Here is a 23,410-nt window from a genome sequence, read left to right as displayed (position 1 = left end):
CACCACCAATTTCCCAGATCTCCCTCCTGCCCACCAGATGTGATATTTTTCTTGCCATTGCTTATGCAAACCATATTCCCATTGGTTCATTGAAACCTCAGTTACCATATGGTTAAAAAAATAGTCTGTTGATTTCTAGTCCTATAAATTTAAGGAATCTAGTACTCTGGTAATGGAATCTGGAGGCAAGATATCTCCTGTGCCTTCTAAGCTGTAAGGAATGTCTGATCTATCTGCATCTTAGTAGCAGAATACTTGTATGTTGGAGTTCCTGAACCTGTTTAACACACCACTATTTATAGATTATTTTCAGCATCAATATTTGCTTCCACACACTCATCTCTCCAATGTTCTTGTCTTGGGGCATTTGACTTGCACCACAATTTGCAATGGATCTTTGTTTTCATTTGTTTTGTTTTTTTTGGGGGGTCACACCCAGCAAAGCTCAGGGGTTACTCCTGGCTCTATGCTCAGAAATTGCTACTGGCAGGCTCAGGGGACCATATGGGACACCTGGATTCAAACCACCTTCCTTCTGCATGCAAGATAATCGCCCTACCTCCATGCTATCTCTCTGGCCCTGCAATGGATCTTTTTACTTTAAACTTTATTCATTGATTGATTGATTGGTTTGGGGGCCACACTCAGTGACGCTCAGAGGTTAGTCCTGGCTCTGTACTTGGAAATTATCCTTGGTAGACTGGGGGCCCAAATGGGATGCCAAGAATTGAACCTGTTCTCTCCCAGGTTGGCTGCATGCAAGGCAAACATTCCACTGCTGTGCTATCTCTCCAGCCCCGTGCAATGGATCTCTCTTATTATAACTATGATAAATTAAAAAAATGTAAAGTCATCTGCTTTGCACATAGGCCACTTGGTTTCAACATAGTCCTGTAGGAGTGATCCCTGAGAATAGAGCCAGGGTTAGTCTTGAACAGACAAGTTGTTTCCCTAAATTTTTTTAAATGACTATTAGATATAAATGATTTCCTGTCATAAATATTTCTGATAATCTGAGACTGGTAAGGTACTTGTTTTTTTTCCTGGCCTACTTTGATTTAATCTAGGACACTCCATATAGCTCCCTTAATCCCCATAATACAGAGCCAGACATAAACCCTAAGCATCAATAGATATGGACCTAAAATTACAAAATATATCTATGATAATAGCAAGTTAATTTTAAAAAATAGCTCTTACCAAGTGATGATTTTTGTATGCAGAATAATTTTCAAGGATTGTTGTAAATAAATTAACCTTAATTTACGATTACATTGTTCACTAATTTGTTTGCACTCAACATAAGCTTTATACTTTGGTAATAGCACGAAACTGGCCAAATCTCTTCAAGATAAAAAAAAAAGTACCATTAGAGCCCCAAAAATATTGAATGATATCAGGATACCCTGAGTTATGTTATCTGGTGGCTTCACATTGACCTTGTCATTTTTGTAATTATATAAACTATGATGATGAATTAATTAGTCTATTGACTCAAAGTATAAAGAATCTCTACAGCCAATACATCAGTTTTTCTGTTATAGTCACAAAACTATACCATTAATATTTTACATGATTAGAACAAAAGAAAATTTTAAAAAGAACAAATCAAAAATTTTTTCCTTTTATTTTCCCTGTAGAAATATATACTGTATTCTGAAACCAATAAAATCATCATAAATTTTGTCTGCTTGCCCATACTTTTATATAAATATAAATATAAAGCTCATTCTTATATATATATATATATATATATATATATAAGCTTTAACTTGTGATCTATGATCAATTTCTCAGAATTGTTAACATTACATTTATCCTGTAACTTATGTAGTATAAAACTAATTGTGAGTAATAGCTGTTTAGAATTATCTAATTTTAGAATTAAAAATATTATCATTTAGGAGCAAGAGAAATAGCATGGAGGTAAGGCATTTGCCTTGTATGCATAAGGATGGTATGGGCTTAAATGTATGCAAGAGTCTACCATTTTTTCTCCCGACATCCCATATGGTCCTCAAGCCTGCCAGAAGCAATTTCTGAGCCTAGAGCCAGGAGTGATCCCTGAGCTCTGCCATGTGTGACCCAAAAACCAATATATACATATATATATAATTTAAATTAAGCAATTAAGGGGCTGGAGCAGTTGCACTAGAGGTAAGGCAGCTGCCTTGCACGCACTAGCCTAGGATGGACCTCAGTTTGATTCCTCGGTGTCCATATGGTCCCCCAAGCCATGAGTGATTTCTGAGCGCATAGCAGGAGTAACCCCTGAGTGTCACCGAGTATGGCCCCAAAATAAATAAATAAATAAATAAATAAATAAATAAATAAAGCAATTTACAATATTTTAAAATAGATATAAATATTTTGTTTCATAATATTATAATTCCATGACAGTATTTTTGCATGCTAAATTGATTTCCATGTGTGTAATCCCAGCCTATCTGGGTTCTAAGAACTTTATTATGCATGGTAATAGAATATCAATTCATGTTGATGATTTTTAAATATGATCTGAATATCTTAAATTTTACTAGTGAATCTGATCTAATGTTCATAGATACTAAATATTCACTGTCAAAAAAATCATAATTATGACTTCTCCAATGTCAAAGAATAAGAGCAAGTCACCAGTTCAGAATGAATAGGCTACAAGACAGTAAAGTAAAAATAAATTTCTACACATAACATAAAAATATTAATTTTCCTGGAACAAAAATGTTAGATTAGTAATTTTGCAAATGCAGCAGCAGAAACAATATCCAAAATTATCATTAAGTTGTTTCTTCTTGACATAACTCATATTAATATTAAATATATTAAATATTAAATAAGTAGCTTAAATAAACTTATTTATTATTAATTTATTTAGTGATATTAAATAAGTAGCTTAAATAAGTGCTTTAAATAAATCTGATCTGAATACACATTGCATGTTTTCTGGAAATAACCATTTGCTTTATTGATTTGGGTGGCAAAATGAAAAATTTGTTATCTTTGTTAGCTAAAAATAGTGCCTGGAAGCATTTTTTTTATTTTATTTGGGAAGACATGGGGTAGGGAACTTGAGCCATACCTCTCAATACTAAGGGACTGTTTTAGTTCTACACTCGGTGGAACATATGTGGTGCTGAGTAATCCACACAGTCATCTTCATAAAGGAAAAATAGTTTTTCAAAAAGTAATATGAATTCTGGCTTTATTCCTCCTATGCAAGTTTCTTAGATTATGCAAGTTTCTTAGATTGATGTGACTCAGATTTGTATTTGTAGAATGAGATATGATAAATTACAGGTTGGATTGCTGTAAATTCTGAATAACTTAATTTATAAGAGCACCAAGAACAACTTATAACATCTTGTGAAAGTTAACTAATTTATTTGATAATTAAGAGTTTAAGGGCCCGGAGAGATATCACAGCAGCGTTTGCCTTGCAAGCAGCCGATCCAAAGGTGGTTGGTTCGAATCCCGGTGTCCCATATGGTCCCCCATGCCTGCCAGGAGCTATTTCTGAGCAGACAGCCAGGAGTAATCCCTGAGCACCACCAGGTGTGACCCAAAAACCAAAAAAAAAAAAAAAAAAAAGAGTTTAAGAAAAATTCTTGACATTTTTTAAAAACTTGTATTGATATGATTTTTATTATTGATATAATTTTTATTATTGATATAATTTTAGAAATTTGTATTGTTATAATTTGTGCTATTGATATAATCTGTATTGAGATAATTTTAATATTTTAGCATTTGTGACAGTAGGCATGTATTGATATTGATAGCACCTTATTTTGTTAAAGCTTCAGTAATTGAAACTGAGGCTGTAGTTTTGAATTTATTTACCAATTTTCTAATAAAAATCCAAAATATATGAATCTGAAAATAATAACTACTAGTTATTTCACTTTTTTAATATCTAAATAAAAACACACTTACAAATCCTAACTTAGTTCATCATAAAGATGCTACTGTATAAGACAGTAGTACTTATTTCTATAACTCAAAATATAAAGTAAGTGTGTATGGGGTATAACTGTTATGTATGTAAGAAGAAAAATTAAAGATAACATATCAAAAAAGAGAAAATTATTCAAAATGCTGCTGTTTTTCTTACCAGAGCTGGTGTTTGCTATTGAATTAATTATAAAAGAGAGCAACATATCTTACATAACTGTAAGATATCAACATCAACATCCAGAGACATAAAAGATTTCTTTTTCTATGATCAAAGTTTCTTAAAAGAGGAGCGATTAGCCTTTGGAAATAAAGAAATTATACTGATACGAAGACTCATGACCTTGAAAGTTTATAAAGCATGCTTTAATCATAGTATAAATATTATTCACTGAGCATGACCAGAAATACCAAGAAGTATTTGGTTTTATGGTGATACAGCAATTTCTAATAAAAGTTGTACAGTGTAATGTGAAAGTGGCTTTCTATCATAGACTGGGCAGACAGAATCTGATTCTCAGTTTATTTTCTAGAGCCAATGAAATGGCCTTTCAGAATGCTTTATGAAACCACAAATCATTTTAGCTGCTCCCTGGTTGAGAAACTTAAATTAAATTTAAAAGAACCTACAAAACAAATCAGGTGTCTTTGGGAAACTGAGTTTAACTCTTCAGATATCACCATTACCCTTCCCTGTATTACCATACCCTATCATAATGGCCTTCACTGCAATTAAAGTCCAATAGAATTGCTTTTTCTCTTTTCAGAAGTACAAGTTAATATCCTCAGTTTCATGAAATTCACCATTAATGATATGTCTTGGTTCTGTTGGTGTTTTTCAAGTGTGGATATTTTATATGTTCCTTTTGAAAAAAATAATTATGAATCATAATGGCAATTTCAGAGATATTTCTATTTTTAATGTTTTTAAATATTAAAATTAATGTGCCTATAAACTTGTCAATAGTTTGTATTCAGTGATAACAGAAAAAATTGTAAAATAATCAAACTGCAAAGTTAGTAAATAATATCCAAGCTAGACTCAATAGCATTGAAATTTCATGCCCCAAATTTTAACAACAAAATTGATAAAGGTGCCTGGTGTGATGGCAGATTGGAGTAGGTGGTGGTGGATGGAATGGACTCTGGGAACATTGCTGGAGGTGGTCAACACTTGTGATGATATTGGTAATGAAACATTGTATTTTTTGAACTTAACTGTTAATAACTGTAAATCATAATGCTTTAAATACACTTTTAAGTGTTTATATAAGTCAATAACATAGGTATACCTGGAGATAGAACTCCCAAATGACTTATACATGTATGCCCACCCACTTTAAGACAAGATACTAGAACAAATAAGAAATTTCCTAATTAAATGAGGACACTTGCTTTGTACACAGCCATCTGCATTTGATCTCCAGAAACTTGTATTGTTCCCCAAGCCCGTCAGTAATTATCTCAGAGCACTGAGACTGAGTGTGACCCCAAACCGACACAAATCTTTTTAACTATAAAATTTAGATTAAAGTTAAATGCAACCACAAAATTGCATATGTGAGTGTATATAACAGAGAAGTTGCTTGCTCACGGAATACCATCATGGACTCTAGTTTGGAAAACAGCCTGAAGCACAACAATTACAACCAAAATGATTCCACATACCAAATTTCTTATGCTGCTTCTTTTTATTTTGCCTCTGAATTTTGTATTAAAAATAAATTTTCTCTTATTTTAAATATGTTTTTATTTCTTGTAGAAAATTATATGTAAAACATTGTAAATATGTATTACAAATATAAATAACATTTTTCCTTAAGTTCATAATAACATTAGCATTTAAAGATATTCCATGAGTAGTACATATAGAAATTTTACCTATAGAAGACCAACTATAATTAAATCTATGAAGATCATTTATTTGAGATAATAAAGCACAGAAACTTTACATTGAGATAAAAATTCTTTCAATGTAAGAAGATGCAGTATTATTATTATAACTAGGTGGCTACATGAAGTTGAAGAAACAGATAGCAAGGACTAAGAAATTAGAAGTTGAGAGGGGGGACCTCATATATCTAGATTCATAATGAGTCTTTTTCCTCAGATAACTTTACTTTTGTTCTTTTATAGAGTAAGTGCAAGCTAGAGTACAAGTTATTATAATAGGAATTTTGATAAATAGTTGACTTGATTTTTGCATTTCTAGAAAAATTTTTCATATCCTTGAGCATCATTTTATATGTGACTGTGCTCATCTTTCATGTGTCAGAACTTTCCAAGCATACAGGAAAAAAATTCAGAATACAGAACATCAATAATTTAATCATCAGTAAGAATTTTCCAGAGACAGGTGAATCAAGGAAAAAGGGACAATATTAGATCCATGAAATTAATATATATAGTGCTGAAGCAATTATACCATCATTTTCTTTATTAAGATTTAGCTGACATATAACTTTATAGAAGCTTATAAAATGCAGTATATTGATTTACATATATATTTGTAAAATAATTATCACTGTTACAATTTTTAAAACAAGTTCACTCTATTTAAATAAATTTATATATTACATTTTCTTTCATTTCATTTAAACTCCTTTGCAAGGAATTCAAATATTCTTCAATGGCTCCAATACAAATTTGTAAATCACAACAAAAATCTTTATGTATATTGTCTAGTTCAGCTCTGCCTGCTGATTTGAGCCTGAACAAAGCATATTTCTCACTTGATCTTGCTTTCAGCTTATCCAGTAAGCTCCTAGCATATGTTAGTCACCTGGATTTTCCCACTTGGTTTAGTATGTAATATAATTTCCTTCAGTAAAAGCACTTGTTATTTTTTGTTTAAGAATATCATGATATCTTGGCATATATTATTCTATTGGACTTCCTCTTAAGTTGACATATCTGTATTTGATACTAACACTGACTAGACAACTTTTCTACACAAGATATAACAAAATTCTCAAAATATTATCATTCTTCCCTATCCTTCCCTGTATTTCACTAGACAAGTGACAGTCAAGCTAGTTGGTTAGGATGAAGTTGAGAACCATGTGTAATGTGTGTAGGATTCACTGAATACTCATTGAATGACTAGGTGAGTGAATAAATATTAACAAGTAAAAACATTGACAAAAGAAAAGTCTTATCTAGACATGAGGATAAAATTGAAATAGTTTATCTTTACCTTTTTGGTCTATCTTGTAAGAGACAATTCCTCTTAAAAAAGGAATTGGATTAAAAAAATTATGAGGGTTGAATGCTGATTGAATTTGAAAGTCAATTGACAGTGCTAGCTTGTAAAATAGAAATAGACAATTGCTCACTCTACTTTGTCCCTTTAGGAACTGGGGGCCAAAATAAGCAGTACTCAGGTCCTACTCCTGGCACTTTGCTTCAGGATTACTCATGGTTATGTTTAGTTAACTATATGTGATGCTGAGTATCAATCCAGAATCAGTTGTGTGCAACTTGTAGTTGTGTGCAACTTGATTTTTTATTTTTAAAGTTATTAGAGTGGAGGAGTTGGGCCACATCAGATAGTGCTACAGGTTCTATGTTCAGGAATCATTCTCATCTGTGATTTGAAGACAATGTGGTGTTGGGATTAAAATTAAGCACTCTTTTCCCAAGAGTATATTGAGGAGAAATGAGATGTGAAAGAATGGGGAGCAGGGTTCAAGGGGACTTCCCCAGATGCATTGTTGGTGTTAAGGAAGGATAGAACTAAATATCCAAAACACGGAATCAGCAATACTGAAATCATGAGATCTAAACTTTAGCAAGCAAACTTAAAAAGGTCCTGTAATGATGGGAAGGGAAGGGATAGGTTGGACTCTGGGAGCATTGGTGGGGGTGAGAGTTAGGTTGACACTGGTGGTGGGATTGGGCTGAAACATTTTCTTTTTTAAAATATAACTTTTTTATTTAAGTACTGTGGTGACAAACATGTTTGTACTTGTGTTGCAGTCATAAACTATACACCGCTCCTTACATTGCAATCTTCCCACCACAAATGCTCCCGGTCTTCCTACTCCCCCACCTTCTGCCTATCTTCAAGACAGGCATTCTATTTCTCTCACTCACTACCATTGTCATGATAGTAGTTAATGTAGTTTTTTCTCTAACTGCTCTCACCCACTCTTGGTTGTAAGCTTCATATCGTGGGCTGGCCCTTTCAGCCCACATCTCTATTGTCTCTGGGTATTATTACAATAATGTCTTTTATTTTTCTTAAATCCTATGGACTGGTGACACTCTTCTATACCTATATCTCTCCCTTTGATGCATTATACTCAGCATAAAAGTTTTCATGTCTATTCATAATAGGAAAATTTCATGACTCCATTTTTCCCGATGGCTGCATTGTATTCCATTGTATATATGTACCACAGTTTATTTTTTTTAATTTTTCCAATATATCCTTTCAAATATTTTATGTATTTATAATATTTCATTAATATATTTATTTAACCCAACTACAATCATATTGTTTATTAATCAAGGTGTTTACCTTGATTACAAATATGATTGTAGTTGGGTTACAGTCATGTAAAGAATTCCCCCCTTCATCAGTGCAACATTCCTATCACCAATGTCCAAAATCTCCCTCCTCCCCACCCTCCACCCCCACCATACCTGCACTTGAAACAGGCTTTCTACTTCAAATTGTTATAATAGTTTTCAGTGTAGTTGTTTCTCTAACTGAACTCAACACTCTTTGGTACCACAGTTTCTTTAGCCACTCATCTGTTGTTGAGCATCTGGATTAGTTCCAGATTCTGGCTACTGTAAATAGAGCATCAGTGAATATAGACATGCAGAGGGCATTTTTATATTGTGTTTTTGTGTTCCTAGATTATATCCCTAGAAATGGTACTGCTGGATCATATGGGAGCTCAATTTCCAGTTGAGCTGAAAGAGTTTCTATCTCACACTCAAAACTATAACTATGAATAACTGTAAATCCCATTACTTAAAATAATAACTTTTTTTAAATTTAGCTTCTTGGCTGCATAGAATGTGCTCAGCCTATCAAAGCACTGTACTTGATTGACAACTGCTTATTTTAAAAGAGAACCTAGAGATGGAGATTGTTTAAGTTTAAACTGGCAAATTTTTAAGCATTTTTGTTTTGTTTTGTTTTGTTTCGTTTTTGTTTCTGTTTTTGGGCCACACCCCATGACTCTCAAGGGTTGCTCCTGGCTATGTGCTTAGAAATCACTCCTGGCTCGGGGGACAAATGGGATGTCTGAGATTGAATTGCGATCCATCCTAGGTTAACTGAGTACAAGGCAAATGCCCTACCACTGTGCAACCTCCCCATTTTTAAGCCTCTCAGTGTTTGAGAGACTAACAACAGTTTTCTCATGCAATTTATAGGAATATGTACTTTATATGAATAAAGGTGAAAATCATATACTGTCTCTGAAAGTTTATCTATTATTGGAAGCATTTAAACACTGAGCAAAATAATACAAGTAAGTAATAATTTTATATACATAGAAAATGTAAGCAGCCACCTTGGAAGAGGGAGAGCAACAAAGAAAAGCAATAAGCAACCTGTAGTTAGTCTAAGAAATTACAACATGTCAAAATTTACTTAAACTAAAATTTTCAAATGCATATTTTTTGTGGGGGCCACAATACTGGCTCTATACTCAAAAATTAGTCCTGGCAGGCTCAGGAGGAAAGACCATATCGAATTCCAAGTATTAAACCCAGGTCAGCCATGTGCAAGGGAAACGCTCTATCTGCTACAAATGCATATTTTTATTCAATTAAATTGAGATATATCTAGAACAATGTCTGTTTAATGCATAGATTCTTAATACATGAAGTGTTTTCCTCTAAGAACCCACTTTCATTTACTAACCTGGGCTTTACTACTGGCAAATGTGACTTTGCATTACAAGACCACAATGTTTTCCTCTTGAAAGGAGCATCTTGTAATTATGACATGTGTAAGTTACTTGTAGCTCTACAGTCATGCATGGTATTTAAAGTGGTCAAGCATGTCACAGTTAAGAATTGTGAGGAACAGCAGCCTTTGAGGAGGGAATCATGTACACTTACGCCATAAATCCTTTACAATGTTCACATGATGTGCTGGGCTGCTCCTCATTGTACCTGCTCAGATTCATGGACATAATAGCTGAGCATGATTAGCATATTGTAAATTTCTCTTTAAAATAAAAGTCCTCAATGAAGTGGTGTTATTATTTCTTTGAAAATAAGAAATCTGCTTCTACAACATGTCAGTTTAGCATGAATTCTTGTCATTATCTTTTTGCAATCTCTGACTGTATTTCATGTAATTCAAATCTAACATGTGCTGAGAAGTGTGTGTTTATGTGTAATGTTTTCACATGTGTCTATTTTCAAGGCTGTATATGCCTCGTATTTGAATATAACTTGTGATTAAATTTACTCTTACATCTTCTTATGCATTTCTCGAATTCACTTTGCGATTCAGAAGTGTTAAAATATATTTACATGTTTGAGATGGTGAATCCCCAGGGCATTGATGTAAACAGTACCAAACATTTTTCTAAAAGTCTTTCTTACACGTTTTAGAGAGAAATCTTAAGAAGTTTCTTCTTTTGTATTCTCATTAAAGGGGAAATTTAAATTCAGCAGAAGATGAAGAATATAATAAGAAACAAGCAGGCAGTTGGGGGGAAAGTTTCACTTTGGGAGAAAGAAATAAGTAGCAGTGATCCGCCCAAATCATGAAAAGAAATTGTGTTCATGGTCGAATTAATTTAGAATTTTAAAGAAAATTCTAACTTTCATAGTTTCTTATAATTTTCACCTGCAAAACAAGGTCAGTGAACAGGAGCTGCTTTGATGGTTTATAGAGACACTCAAAAGTATATGGCCTTTGATTTTTATTCCTTTTTTTATTTTATTTAAACACCTTGATTACATACATGATTGTGTTTCAGTTTCAGTCATGTAAAGAACACCACCCATCACCAGTGCAACATTCCCATCACCAATGTCCCAAATATCACTCCCCCCAACCGACCCCCGCCTGTACTCTAGACAGGCTTTCCATTTCCCTCTTACATTCTCATTATTAGGACAGTTCAAAATGTAGTTATTTCTCTAACTAAACTCATCATTCTTTGTGGAGGGCTTCCTGAGGTGAGCTTTATCTTCAAGCTCTTTTCTCTTTTGTGTCTGAGAACTATTATTGCAAGAATGTCTTTCATTTTTCTTAAAACCCATAGATGAGTGAGACAATTTTGCGTTTTTCTTACTCTCTCTAACTTATTTCACTCAGCATAATAGATTCCGTGTACAAATACATATAGGAAAATTTCATGAATTCATCTATCCTGACAGCTGCATAATATTTCATTGTGTATATGTACCACAGTTTCTTTAGCCATTCATCTGTTGAATGGCATCTTGGTTGTTTCCAGAGTCTTGCTATGGTAAATAGTGCTGCAATGAATATAGGTGTAAGAAAGGGGTTTTTGTATTGTATTTTTGTGTACCTAGGGTATATTCCTAGGAGTGGTATAGCTGGATCATATGGGGGCTCTATTTCCAGTTTTTGGAGGAATCTCCATATCGCTTTCCATAAAGGTTAAAATAGACGGCATTCCCACCAGCAGTGGATAAGAGTTCCTTTCTCTCCACATCCCCGCCAACACTGTTTATTCTCATTCTTTCTAATGTGTGCCATTCTCTGTGGTGTGAGGTGGTATCTCATAGTTGTTTTGATTTGCATCTCCCTGATGATTAGTGATGTGGAACATTTTATCATGTGTCTTTTGGCCATTTGTATTTCTTCTTTGTCAAAGTGTCTGTTCATTTCTTTTCCCCATTTTTTGATGGGATTAGATGTTTTTTTCTTGTAAAGTTCTGTCAGTGCCTTGTATATTTTGGAGATTAGCCCCTTATGTGATGGGTATTGGGTGAATAGTTTCTCCCACTCAGTGGGTGGCTCTTGTATCCTGGGCACTATTTCCTTTGAGGTGCAGAAGCTTCTCAGCTTAATATATTCCCATCTGTTAATCTCTGCTTTCATTTGCTTGGAGAGTGCAGTTTCCTCCACGAAGATGCCTATAGTCTCAATGTCCTCGAGTGTTTTGCCTATGTATTGTTCTATATATCTTATGGTTTTGGGTTTGATATCGAGGTCTTTAATCCATTTGGATTTTACCTTCGTACATGATGTTAGCTGGGGGTGTAAGTTCAATTTTTTGCAAGTGGTTATCCAGTTGTGCCAACACCACTTGTTGAAGAGGCTTTTTTTTTCTCCATTTAGGATTTCTTGCTCCTTTATCAAACATTAGGTGATTGTATGTCTGGGGAACATTTTTTGAGAATTTAAGCCTATTCTACTGATCTGAGGGCCTGTCCTTATTCCAATATCATGTTGTTTTGATAGCTATTGCTTTGTAGTAAAGTTTAAAGTTGGGGAAAGTAATTCCTCCCATATTCTTTTTTCCAATGATTGCTTTAGCTATTCTAGGGTGTTTATTTTTCCAAACAAATTTAAAAAGTGCCTGACACACTTCTTTGAAGAATGTCATGGGTATCTTTAGAGGGATCACATTAAATCTGTATAATGCCTTGAGAGTATTGCCATTTTGATGATGTTAATCCTGCCAAGCCATGAGCAGGGTATGTGTTTCCATTTCCGCGTGTCCTGTCTGATTTCTTGGAGCAGAGTTTTATAGTTTTCTTTGTATAGGTCCTTCACATTTTTAATCAAGTTGATTCCAAGATATTTGAGTTTGTGTGGCACTATTGTGAATGGGGTTGTTTTCTTACTGTCCATTTATTCCTTATTTCTATTGGTGTATAGAAAGGCCATTGATTTTTGTGTGTTAATTTTGTAGCCTGCCACATTGCTATATGAGTCTATTGTTTCTAGAAGCTCTTTGGTAGAATTGTTAGGATTTTCTAAGCAGAGAATCCTGTCATCTGCAAATGGTGAGAGCTTGACTTCTTCCTTTCCTATCTGGATTCCCTTGATATCTTTTTCTTGCCTAATCGCTATAGCGAGTCCTTCCAGTTCTATGTTGAATAGGAGTGGTGAGAGAGGACAACCTTGTCTTGTGCCAGAATTTAGAGGGAAGGCTTTTAGTTTTTCTCTATTGAGGATAATATTTGCCACTGGCTTGTGGTAGATGGCCTTAACTATATTGAGAAAGGTTCATTCCATTCCATCTTGCTGAAAGTTTTGATCAAGAATGGGTGTTGGACATTATCAAATGCTTTCTCTGCATCTATTGATATGATCATGTGGTTTTTATTTTTCTTGTTGTTGATGTTGTGTATGATGTTGATAGATTTATGGATGTTAAACCATCCTTACATTCCTGGGATGAAACCTACATGATCATAGTGGATGATCTTCTTAATGAGGCATACAATCCTATTTGCCAGGATTTTGTTGAGGATCTTTGCATCTGTATTCATCAGCAATATTGGTTTGTAATTTTCTTTTTTCGTAGCATCTCTGTCTGGTTTAGGTATCAAGGTGATGTTGGCTTCATAAAAGCTATTTGGAATTGTTTCTGTTTGTTCAATTTCATGAAAGAGACTTGCCAGGATTGGTAGTAGTTCCTCTTGGAAAGTTTGAAAGAATTCATTAGTGAATCCACCTGGGCCTGGGCTTTTGTTTTTTGGCAGACATTTGATTACCCTTTTATTTTCATCAATAGTGATGGGGTGTTTAGATATGCTATATCCTCTTCCTTCAACCGTGGAAGATTATAAGAGTCCAAGAATTTATCCATTTCTTCCAGGTTCTCATTTTTAGTGGCGTAGAGTTTCTCAAAGTAGTTTCTGATTACCCTTTGAATCTCTGTCATATCAGTAGTGATCTCTCCTTTTTCATTCCTAATACGAGTTATCAAGTCTCTCTCTCTCATTGTTAGTTTTGCCAGTGGTCTATCAATCTTGTTTATTTTTTCAAAGAAACAACTTTTGCTTTCGTTGATCTTTCGAATTGTTTTTTGGTTTCCACTTCGTTGATTTCTGCTCTCAGCTTTGTTATTTCCTTCTGTCTCCCTATTTTTGGGTCCTTTTGTTGAGCACTTTCTAGTTCTATTAGCTGTGTCATTAAGCTACTCAGGTAAGCTCCTTCTTCCTTCCTGATGTGTGCTTGCAAAGCTATAAATTTTCCTCTCAGTACTGCTTTTGCTGTGTCCCATAAGTTCTGATAGTTTGTGTCTTTATTGACATTTGTTTTCAGGAACCTTTTGATTTCCTCCTTGATTTCATTTTGGACCCACTAGTTATTGAGTATGAGGCTGTTTAACTTCCAGGTGTTAAAGTTAACTTCCAGGTGTTAAACTTCTGAGTTCTCTTTGGAATTCACAAAAAATATATTTCAGAGCCTTGTGGTCAGCGAAGGTAGTCTGCAAAATTTCTATCCTCTTGATATTATGGAGGTATGTTTTATGTGCTAGCATGTAGTCTATCCTGGAGAATGTCCCATGTACATTGGAGAAGAATGTGTATCCAGGTTTCTGGGGATGGGGTGTCTTATATATATCCACTAGGCCTCTTTCATCCATTTCTCTTTTCAGGTTTAGTATTTTCCTGTTGGGTTTCGGTCTGGTTGACCTATCCAGTGATGACAAAGCCGTGTTGATGTCCCTCACAATTATTGTGTAGTTATTGATATTGTTTTTCAGATTTGTCAACAGTTGTATTAAATATTTTGCTGGCCCCTTATTTGGTGCACATATGTTTAGGAGAGTTATTTCTTCCTGCTCTACATACCCCTTGCTAGTATAAAATGTCCATCTTTGTCTCTTACAACCTTCTTGAGTATAAAGTTTGCATTATCTGATATTAGGATGGCCACTCCAGCTTTTTTATGGGTGTTGTTTGCTTGGATAATTTTTCTCCAGCCTTTTATTTTGAGTCTATGTTTGTTCTGACAAATCAGGTGTGTTTCTTGTAGGCAGCAGAAGGTTGGATTGAGTTTTTTGATCCATTTAGCCACTCTGTGTCTCTTAACTGGTGCATTTAGTCCATTGACATTGAGAGAAAGAATTGTCCTGGGATTTAATGCCATCTTTATATCGAAATTTGGTGTGTCGTTTGGTTCGTCTTGTCTTAAATTAGGTCTTTCAGTTTTTCTCTTAAGACTGGTTTTGAGTCTGTAAAGTTTCTAAGCTGTTTTTTGTCTGTGAAACCATGTATTCTTCCGTCAAACCAAAAGGTGAGTTTTGCTGGGTACAGTATTCTAGGAGAAGCATTCATTTCATTCAGTCTTGTCACAATATCCCACCACTGCTTTCTGGCATTGAGTGTTTCTGGTGACAGGTCTGCTGAAAATCTCAAGGATGCTTGCTTTAATGTAATTTCCCTTTTGATCTTGCTGTTTTCAGAATTCTGTCGCTATCTGTGGGATTTGTTATTGTGACTAGAATGTGTCTTGTGTATTTTTTCTGGGGTTTCTTTTGGTTTGTACTTTTCGAGCATGCAGTATTTTATCACATATATTCTTTAGCTCTGGAAGTTTCTCTTTAATGATGTTCTTGACCATTGATTCTTCCTGGAAATTTTCTTCCTGGGTCTCTGGGACTCCAATGATTCTTAAGTTGTTTCTGTTGAGTTTATCATAGACTTCTATTTTCATCTGTTCACATTCTTTGACTAATTTTTCCATTCTCTGTTCATTTTCTTTAAGTTTATTTTTTCCAGTCTCTTCCACTGTATGGAATTGTTATTTATCTCATCTTCCACAGCACCAAGTCTATTCTCAGCTTCTGATACCCTGTCCAAGAACTTATTCATTTTGTTATTCACTTCATTTACTGAGTTTTTAGGCCTGTTAGTTGACATGTTATTTCAGTTTGGAGTTTTTTGATTTCTCTCTTCATATTTTCTTGGTTCTTATTAGTGTTCTGTTCAACTTGATCCATGGTTTCTTTGAGTTTGTTGAGCATCTTCCATATTGCTTGTCTAAAGTCCTTATCTGAGAGGTTGATTAGTTTGTTGGTCATTATCTGGTCATCAGATTTGTCCTCTTCATTCTCTATGTCTGATGCTGGTTTGCATTGTTTCCCCATTGTCACACTTGTGCTTTTTTCTACATGTTGTGGTGGTATTCGTTTGCTAAATGATGCAGGCAGCCACACTCCTTTGGCTCTGCCCTTTCTGGATGAGTCAACTTGCCTTCAAAGGAAGAGAGTCCTCCTTGGATGAAGCCTCACACAGGATCAAATCTTAGGCCCGAGCACGCAGCGGCGAAGACAGTCCAGAGAGAAATGCTGGGCTTCAGTGATCCAGCACAGTTCTTAGTGTGATTTTTTTCTTCTTGTTGTGATGGTGTTCTTTTCTTAGAAACAACACACGGCTGTGTAGCAAAGCGAAGCGGCCATGCTCTGCTTGAGCCTCTTTTTGGCCCACTCCCAGGTGGTTCACGCAGCAGGACAGTAGACAGACACACACAGGCAGCACTCACAATTTTTCACAGTTGGGCCTCATTGGGCAGGCATAATTTCATGGATTTTCCCAGCCTGACATCACAGACAGGGGACCTGGTTTCTGCAAAGTACTGCTTATAGCCTGTTTTCACATTATGGAGCAGTTCCTTGGTGTTCTTGCCCCTGAATTGGCCTCTTTTCGGCCCACTCCCAAGAGGTTCGCGCAGCAGGACAGTAGACAGACACACACAGGCAGCACTCACAATTTTTCACAGTTGGGCCCCACAAGGCAGGCGTAGTTTCTGATTTTTATTCTTCCCAACAGTATTTTACAGCCTTAATTCTTTCCCAGTTAGTGGTTGTGAACTGACATCCATGGTAATCTATTTTTATTTCCTTGGTTTTTAATGAGGTTTGGCATTTTTTGTTTGTGATTTCTGTAAAATTTACCTGATAATTTCTTTGGTTGCTATTTGCTTACTTTTTTCTTAAACATTTATTTTGTTACTTTTCAATATTTGACCTGGATGACCTAAAGTTGTCCTTTTTTTTGTCCACAGTGACTTGTTTTCTTAAATATTTGAATCATATGCCTTTGAATTGTGTCTATGGAAATACATAGGAACTAAACTGAAATACATAGGAACTAAATCCTAAATTAGTGAATTCAGATTTCTTTTCTATTGAATCCATAGTTCCAGTTGACTTTGACGATTTTGTGTTATATTTTTAGTAAAGTCTCTCTGCTCAAGCTTCTTCAGCTTGCTGTCCTACCAAGACATTGTCTTCAAGGGCAAAAAAGATAATGCAACAGATAAGACACTGAATTTGCAAGGGCTAAACCTGAGTTACATTATGAAATCAGCTATAAACCCCCAAGTCCTATGAAAATATATCCCTGAGCACATAGACAGGAATAATGCCTGAACCCAAAATGGGTATGTACAGAAAACCAAGTGTAAAGAAAGTAAAAAGACACTTTCTTTCTAGAAAAACCGCTAACATGTGCATTTGTCCTAGGGGAGAAATATACTACAGTAATATTTGTGCATGCTTGCTTTTTTTGGTTCCCTACTCTCTCATATGACTTTGTAGTTGTGTGCATCTATATATTATATACCAGACCTAAGGTCATTCTTGATAAGCTGAAAACACACAAATTTCTTTCTATTCAATAAACTCTTTGGAAATGAAAGGATGGATTCTGTGATTACTTTGAATCTTCTTTATGTTATTATATTTTTATAAGACCATTGATTTTTTGCGTGTTACTTTTGTAGTCTGCCACTTTGCTATATGAATCTATTGTTTCTAGAAACTTTTTGGTAGAGTCTTTAGAGTTTTCTATATATAGTATCATGTCATCTGCAAACAGTGAGATCTTGATTTCTTCCTTTCCTATCTGGATGCCCTTGATACCTTTTTCTTGACTAATTGCTATGACAAAAACTTCCAGTATTGTTGTATAGGAGTAGTGAAAGAGGACGCTACAGATATTTGTCTTGTACCATATTTTAGAGGAAAGGCTTTTAGTTTATCTCCAGTAAGAATAATATTTGCCATTGGCTTGTAGTAGATGGCCTTGTATATATCAAAAAAAGTTTCTTCCATTCCCATCCTGATGAGAGTTTTTATCAAGAATGGGTTTTGGACCTTAACAAATGCTTTCTCTCCATCTATTTATATGATTATGTGGTATTTATTTTTCTTTTTGTTGATATACATTTTAAATGCATATTAGTCTCTGTCCTCAAGTTCTTTGGCTCAGATTAAAGCATTTCTTATAATATTGCTGCAAATGTTAGGCACTTTCTCATTTTTGAGTATTTTCAGCATGAGGAAGAACCACTGTATTCAAATAAATGTGCATTCAAATTTTGTTTTCTCAAAGATGTCATTTGCTGGTATTTTAAAATCCATATTATAATTGCTAAATTTTCCTGGTTGTGTACAGAGTCCAGAAAAAGTGGAAGGATTATGATTTTGCTTTCATTGTTATTGTTTTCCCATAGGTAACATGCATATTGGTGTAACAAGTAGGTCTGTATTGCCCAAGTTTGCTCGTAGGCATTTGAAGCACATAGTAGACTCTCAGGAGGCTAGAGATATCTGAGAATTAGACAAGGACATCTGTCAGGTGCCACCATATAGGCTACTTTCATGAACTTTAAAACTAAATACAAAATAATCGAACACAAAGGTACTTCTTTTGGTCTAGGAACACCATGAAATCAGTTACTGAGCCATGAAAACTGCTGCCAACAGAAAATGTTAGTAACTCTCTGGAGCAAACTTCTGTGTGCTCAAATGACACATGTGCCAGTTGTTAAGAAGCCTAGCACATATTGAGTGCTATAAAAGTGTTTATTAAAAATTTTGTAAGTAAATCATGAATTATCTGGTCCATATCTCAGATGCGAACACATAATGGACTCCAATAGAAATTTGATGACTGAATGCAGACATTCTTAAATAACTTATGATCATTCACAAGGAGCCACAGTTTTGAAAGAAAAAAAAGTGCCACCTGGTTGTTATTTATCAAGTTAATCTCACAAATATCAGAGGAATTTAGAGTTTTCTGGGAGTATACAAAGAGAAAAATAAAATCTATAAACAGAGACAATGTAATCTCCCAAGAAAATGTGTCAGAAAAAATTAATGGAGCATATAAATCAGATTTCAATCATCAGTAACACTTTTTTATTCTTAAAAATTATTTAAACACTATGGTTTACAAGGTTGTCATAATACAGGTCTTTTATTTTTAATTACAAAGATGTTTATGATTGAGCTTCAATCATAAATATAGAACACGCCCTTCCAGTGCACATTTTCTGCCACCAGTGTCCCAGTTTCCCTCCAACCTTCCTATCACACTCCCTCTTCCTTGCCTGCCTTTGGAGCAGATATTTTTCTTCTCTGTCTCTTTCCTTTTTATTCTTATAGTGGTCGCTTCTAGCCTTACTGGCTAAGATCAAGTATAACATCTGTTTTTATTAGATAAATAACATTTGGGGAAATGAGAAGTAGAAAGATAAGAAGCTATGAGATTAAATTAAGTTTTTAATAGAACATTTCTTTTGCATTTAAATTTTACTGGTTCACTTTCACTGGGAAGTACTTCTCAGAGAATATATTTCATTACCTTGGCAGTATATGGTTAATCAGAAATCACCTTGGACTGACAGTCATCACAGCCATCCATAGTGCAAATGATTTTTAAGACCTGTTTGAGTTTTCTTTAATGAGATGGAAACATTTTTATTGAAGGCTCATGAACTAATACATAATAACATGACTTAAAGAGTTGTTTTTGGACCCTAGAGAGATTATCATATAGATGTCTACAGTAGGCCAGCTCTGATTTGAATTCCAGGACCACGTAAGGTCTTTCGAAAAGCTTTAGAAGTCACTCATGAGCACAGAGTAAGGAATACACCCTGAGCAACTCCAGAGGTGGCCCACAGCCTCCTAAAAGCTTTAGTTGTTAAATTGAAAAAATGAAAAATTCAATAAAACCAAACTATTTGTTAAATAATTTCTTTAATAGCTGTCATTAACCTACTGTGTTTCTGATAGTTACCTCTGACTAAATTTAATTTTGGTTTTTAAGTAAAAATCTTTACTTAAAAAAGAGTTCTCGGGGCCAGAGGGATAGCATGGAGGTAAGGTGTTTGCCTTTCATGCAGAAGGTCAGTGGTTCGAATCCCGGCATCCCATATGATCCCCCGAGCCTGCCAGGAGTGATTTCTGAGCATAGAATATTTCTGAGCACTGTTGGGTGTGACCCAAAAACAAACAAAAAAAAAAGTTATCTACTTTCATGAGAGAAAATATAATGTCTGTTTATTTTTATGTGATTTTAAGTCATTAATGATCAATACCTAAATCCATTAATGTTCATGTGACTGGTTCTGGTATCATCCTTTCCCCCCCTCAATTTATGAGGCTGAATGATTCAAGTTATGCTATTCTGTTGGAGATAAAAAGGTTAAGAAAAAGAGAAGAAAAAATTTGGTATCAACTACTAAAAAAAGAAAAAATAACCGAATAATATCCACAAGAGTGAAAAATAAGGAAAAAGTGGAAGGAAAAAGAGAAGGAAAATAACATCAAAGAACAAAACAAAACCAGAAAAAGTGCTGGAGTGGCAGGGTTTGGTGTTACCCCACCTTTTTTTTGTTTGTTTGTTTGTTTGTTTTTGTGGTTTTTTTGTTTTGTTTTGTTTTTGGTATAGGCACAGTAAGTATTGGGGTAGGAAGGAAATTCCCGTGGCCTAAGATATTCAGGGTTTCTCCATTCTTGAAGCATATTGTCATGGGAACAACCACTGACTCCATACCTTCTTATTGCCATATCCCGTTTTTTTTTGTTTTGTTTTGTTTGTTTGTTTGTTTGTTTGTTTGTTTGTTTTGTGGTGTCAGGAACCTTTCCTCTCGGTTGTGGATGAGAAAATCAGGCCACTGTAGCAAGCAATCTTGGTATTTGCGCAGGTCCTAGGACAAGGCCTAGAATAGAGTCTTTAAGGTTCTAGAGGTTCTGTTCCAACATTGATGGTGTGTTCAGTTTTCTGTATCATGTGCTCCATGTTATTGCTTGTTCCCTAAGACGAAGTCTAGGAAATTATGGTTCCAAAGTCTCTGTTGTCAGAATTGGGCCTCTGTACTAAGAAATCTTGATCTTTGTAAGAGACCTGGGCTATAGCCTAGGGTAGGGTTTTCCTTAATTGTCTCAAGGTAAGTTCTGCCCAGTCATGGTTGTCAAAGTCAGTTTTCTGTAGTTAGTTCTCTTATTTTTCACAGTTCAAAGGACGACACATCTTCTGATTTCCACTTAGTATTAGGTGATGTGATAGGACCTCCTGGTCTTAGATCAAGTTGTCATTTCCTCGCTGTCCCTGTTGTCATATTAACACTGACACAAGAATATCTCCCAATGGAGCTTAGTTCTTGGTGTTGCCGCAGGGAGTTGTTTCAGTTTTACGTCTGGGATCTGGGATTTGAGAATGAACTAACACTGTCCAATCTCGTGGAGACTGAGTTGTATCCACATGACATATGTCAAGGATGGGAGACACTCTTGTCTAAAAAGTGTGAGTTCTTATCTTTAGAAAATAAGATCGTGTGTCTGAGTCCATGGTTTCCCCTTATTTACTGTGCCTATACAAAAACGTATGGTATCCTTTTGTATTGCTAGTACTATTCCGGGCAAGGATTACAGGCTACACATACAGTATCAGTGGTGTGGTCTGAGCTTTTATCCCAGGCAAGACGTTTTCTTGGTTTTTGTACCAAGCAGCACCAAAACTGGTGAGGAAGGAGAAAATATGTATATATAAAAATAGTACTTATAGATAAAACTGAGATAAAAAAGTAAATTGAGGAGAAAAAAGGAAAAAAGGTATTTGAAAAAGGAAAGTGATGAGGGAGGCTATCTGTATGTTTAGGAATACATATCTTAAGATGCATTATTATAAAGGTATTAAGCTTATGTAGGCAATATAGACCTCCCAATTAGGTCTTCTGAGATATTCTTGTGAATATCTTGTGAAAGCCAAGGCACTTTTTCATATCACAGACTTTGGTCTAGAGTTTAAGATATGATTTGCGGCATTTCAGAGAAAAACATTGGTTAGATGCCACAAAGTAGGTGGCAGTGCCTTAACCATATGCGTGTTGCAGGCCGAAGCCTCTTCCATCCTTGTCAAGGGGAGTGCTAATCTCTCTCCTTTCATACAATTCGAAGTAATTCTTTGATTCTGTTTACCTACTAGTTTTTAAGCTAGTTAACTAATATTCTCTAGCATAGGAAAATTGTTTAATTTTGTCTAAACAACATTGCCTACTTTTTCTGAGTATCACTATAAGATAATATTCTATGTAAATATACGTAATCACATATTTTAATGTTCTATATTAGTATATATGTAAAGATTTTAATGTGTTTATTAAATTATCCAGTTGTAATAAATTTGAAGAGTATTATCTATTATTGATATGCTCAGATTATACCAACTTACTGGTAGAAGTCTGTCCAATTTCACTATATTGCATAATAAAGTTACAGTATCATCTCCTTTGTTTGGGGTCCTAGAATTAAACTTAGCTACTTTGTCAAAGAGCTGAGATCCTATTAAATAACATACCAATTCATGGCCAGCAGCTATGCCCCAGGAATGCTTTTCTAATACAAAATATAACCATTGTCTGTGTACCACACACATACTTTCAGTTAATCTAATCTAATCTAAATCTAATTGCATTTGTTCCTTCTCCCATGCCAGAGACCATGTGGTAACACTGACAGTAGCAAAAGAGTAAAAGGGATTTGTCATTATCTCTCACAAAGTTAATACTACATTCTTTGAAAATAATATTCAGACTATTTTGTAGTTCTTTCTTCTTCATATGTATATGTATGTATATATATATATATACATATATATATCAAAATTTACACAATGGTAACTCTCAGCTTTTCATTTGGGTAGCAGCCTGGATATTATTTGTTTTCGATTAATATTTATAAACTTAAAAATAGTGATTTTAAGTAATTATGTCTTATGTCTAGTGAAATAATAAAGGAAGGGATAGAAACGGAATTACTTTTCTCAAATGTTGGACTTAAAGAAACAAATCTAGAAGGCAACAAAGGGCCAAAGGCAACACAGTGAGACAATTGATCCCCAAAATGTGTTAGTGGGAGGGAGGTTGAAAGAGATGGGACTTGGGGTCCTGGGTGAGGGAGTTGGGTACACTGATGGGTGTGGTGTTGGAGTTAAATGCTGAGAACATTATTAGCACAATTGTAAATCACATAATCTCAATAAATATAATAATTAAGAAGTAAAATAAATTAACATAAAATGTTTAAAAATATGTAGCACTATAACATGTTTCCAGAATATATCCAAACAACATGTTTTACATTTTATATTAGCATTTTATATGTTCCTCTTTTTCTTCTATTAAGCCCTTGCCAAAACAACTTTATTTATATTTTCCTTATAAATGTAAGAAGATACTATATGTATCTCTTGT

At 34.7% G+C, this 23,410-nt stretch overlaps 1 protein-coding gene and 1 non-coding gene across 2 annotated transcripts in view; one reads left to right on the top strand and one right to left on the bottom strand.

Annotated features, from left to right (window-relative positions):
- The window catches only part of NDST4 (N-deacetylase and N-sulfotransferase 4), a 272,025-nt gene that overhangs the window by 57,968 nt on the left and 190,647 nt on the right, over nucleotides 1-23,410 (top strand). The window lies entirely within an intron of this gene.
- LOC126028851 (U6atac minor spliceosomal RNA) lies at nucleotides 21,990-22,111 on the bottom strand. The gene has a single exon (XR_007502549.1). It is a non-coding gene; the product is annotated as a U6atac minor spliceosomal RNA (small nuclear RNA).

Source organism: Suncus etruscus, chromosome 14 (assembly GCF_024139225.1).
Source record: "Suncus etruscus isolate mSunEtr1 chromosome 14, mSunEtr1.pri.cur, whole genome shotgun sequence".
Classification (NCBI taxonomy): domain Eukaryota; kingdom Metazoa; phylum Chordata; class Mammalia; order Eulipotyphla; family Soricidae; genus Suncus; species Suncus etruscus.
Note: the sequence above shows the minus strand (reverse complement) of the source record. Positions and strands in the feature narration are given on the sequence as shown.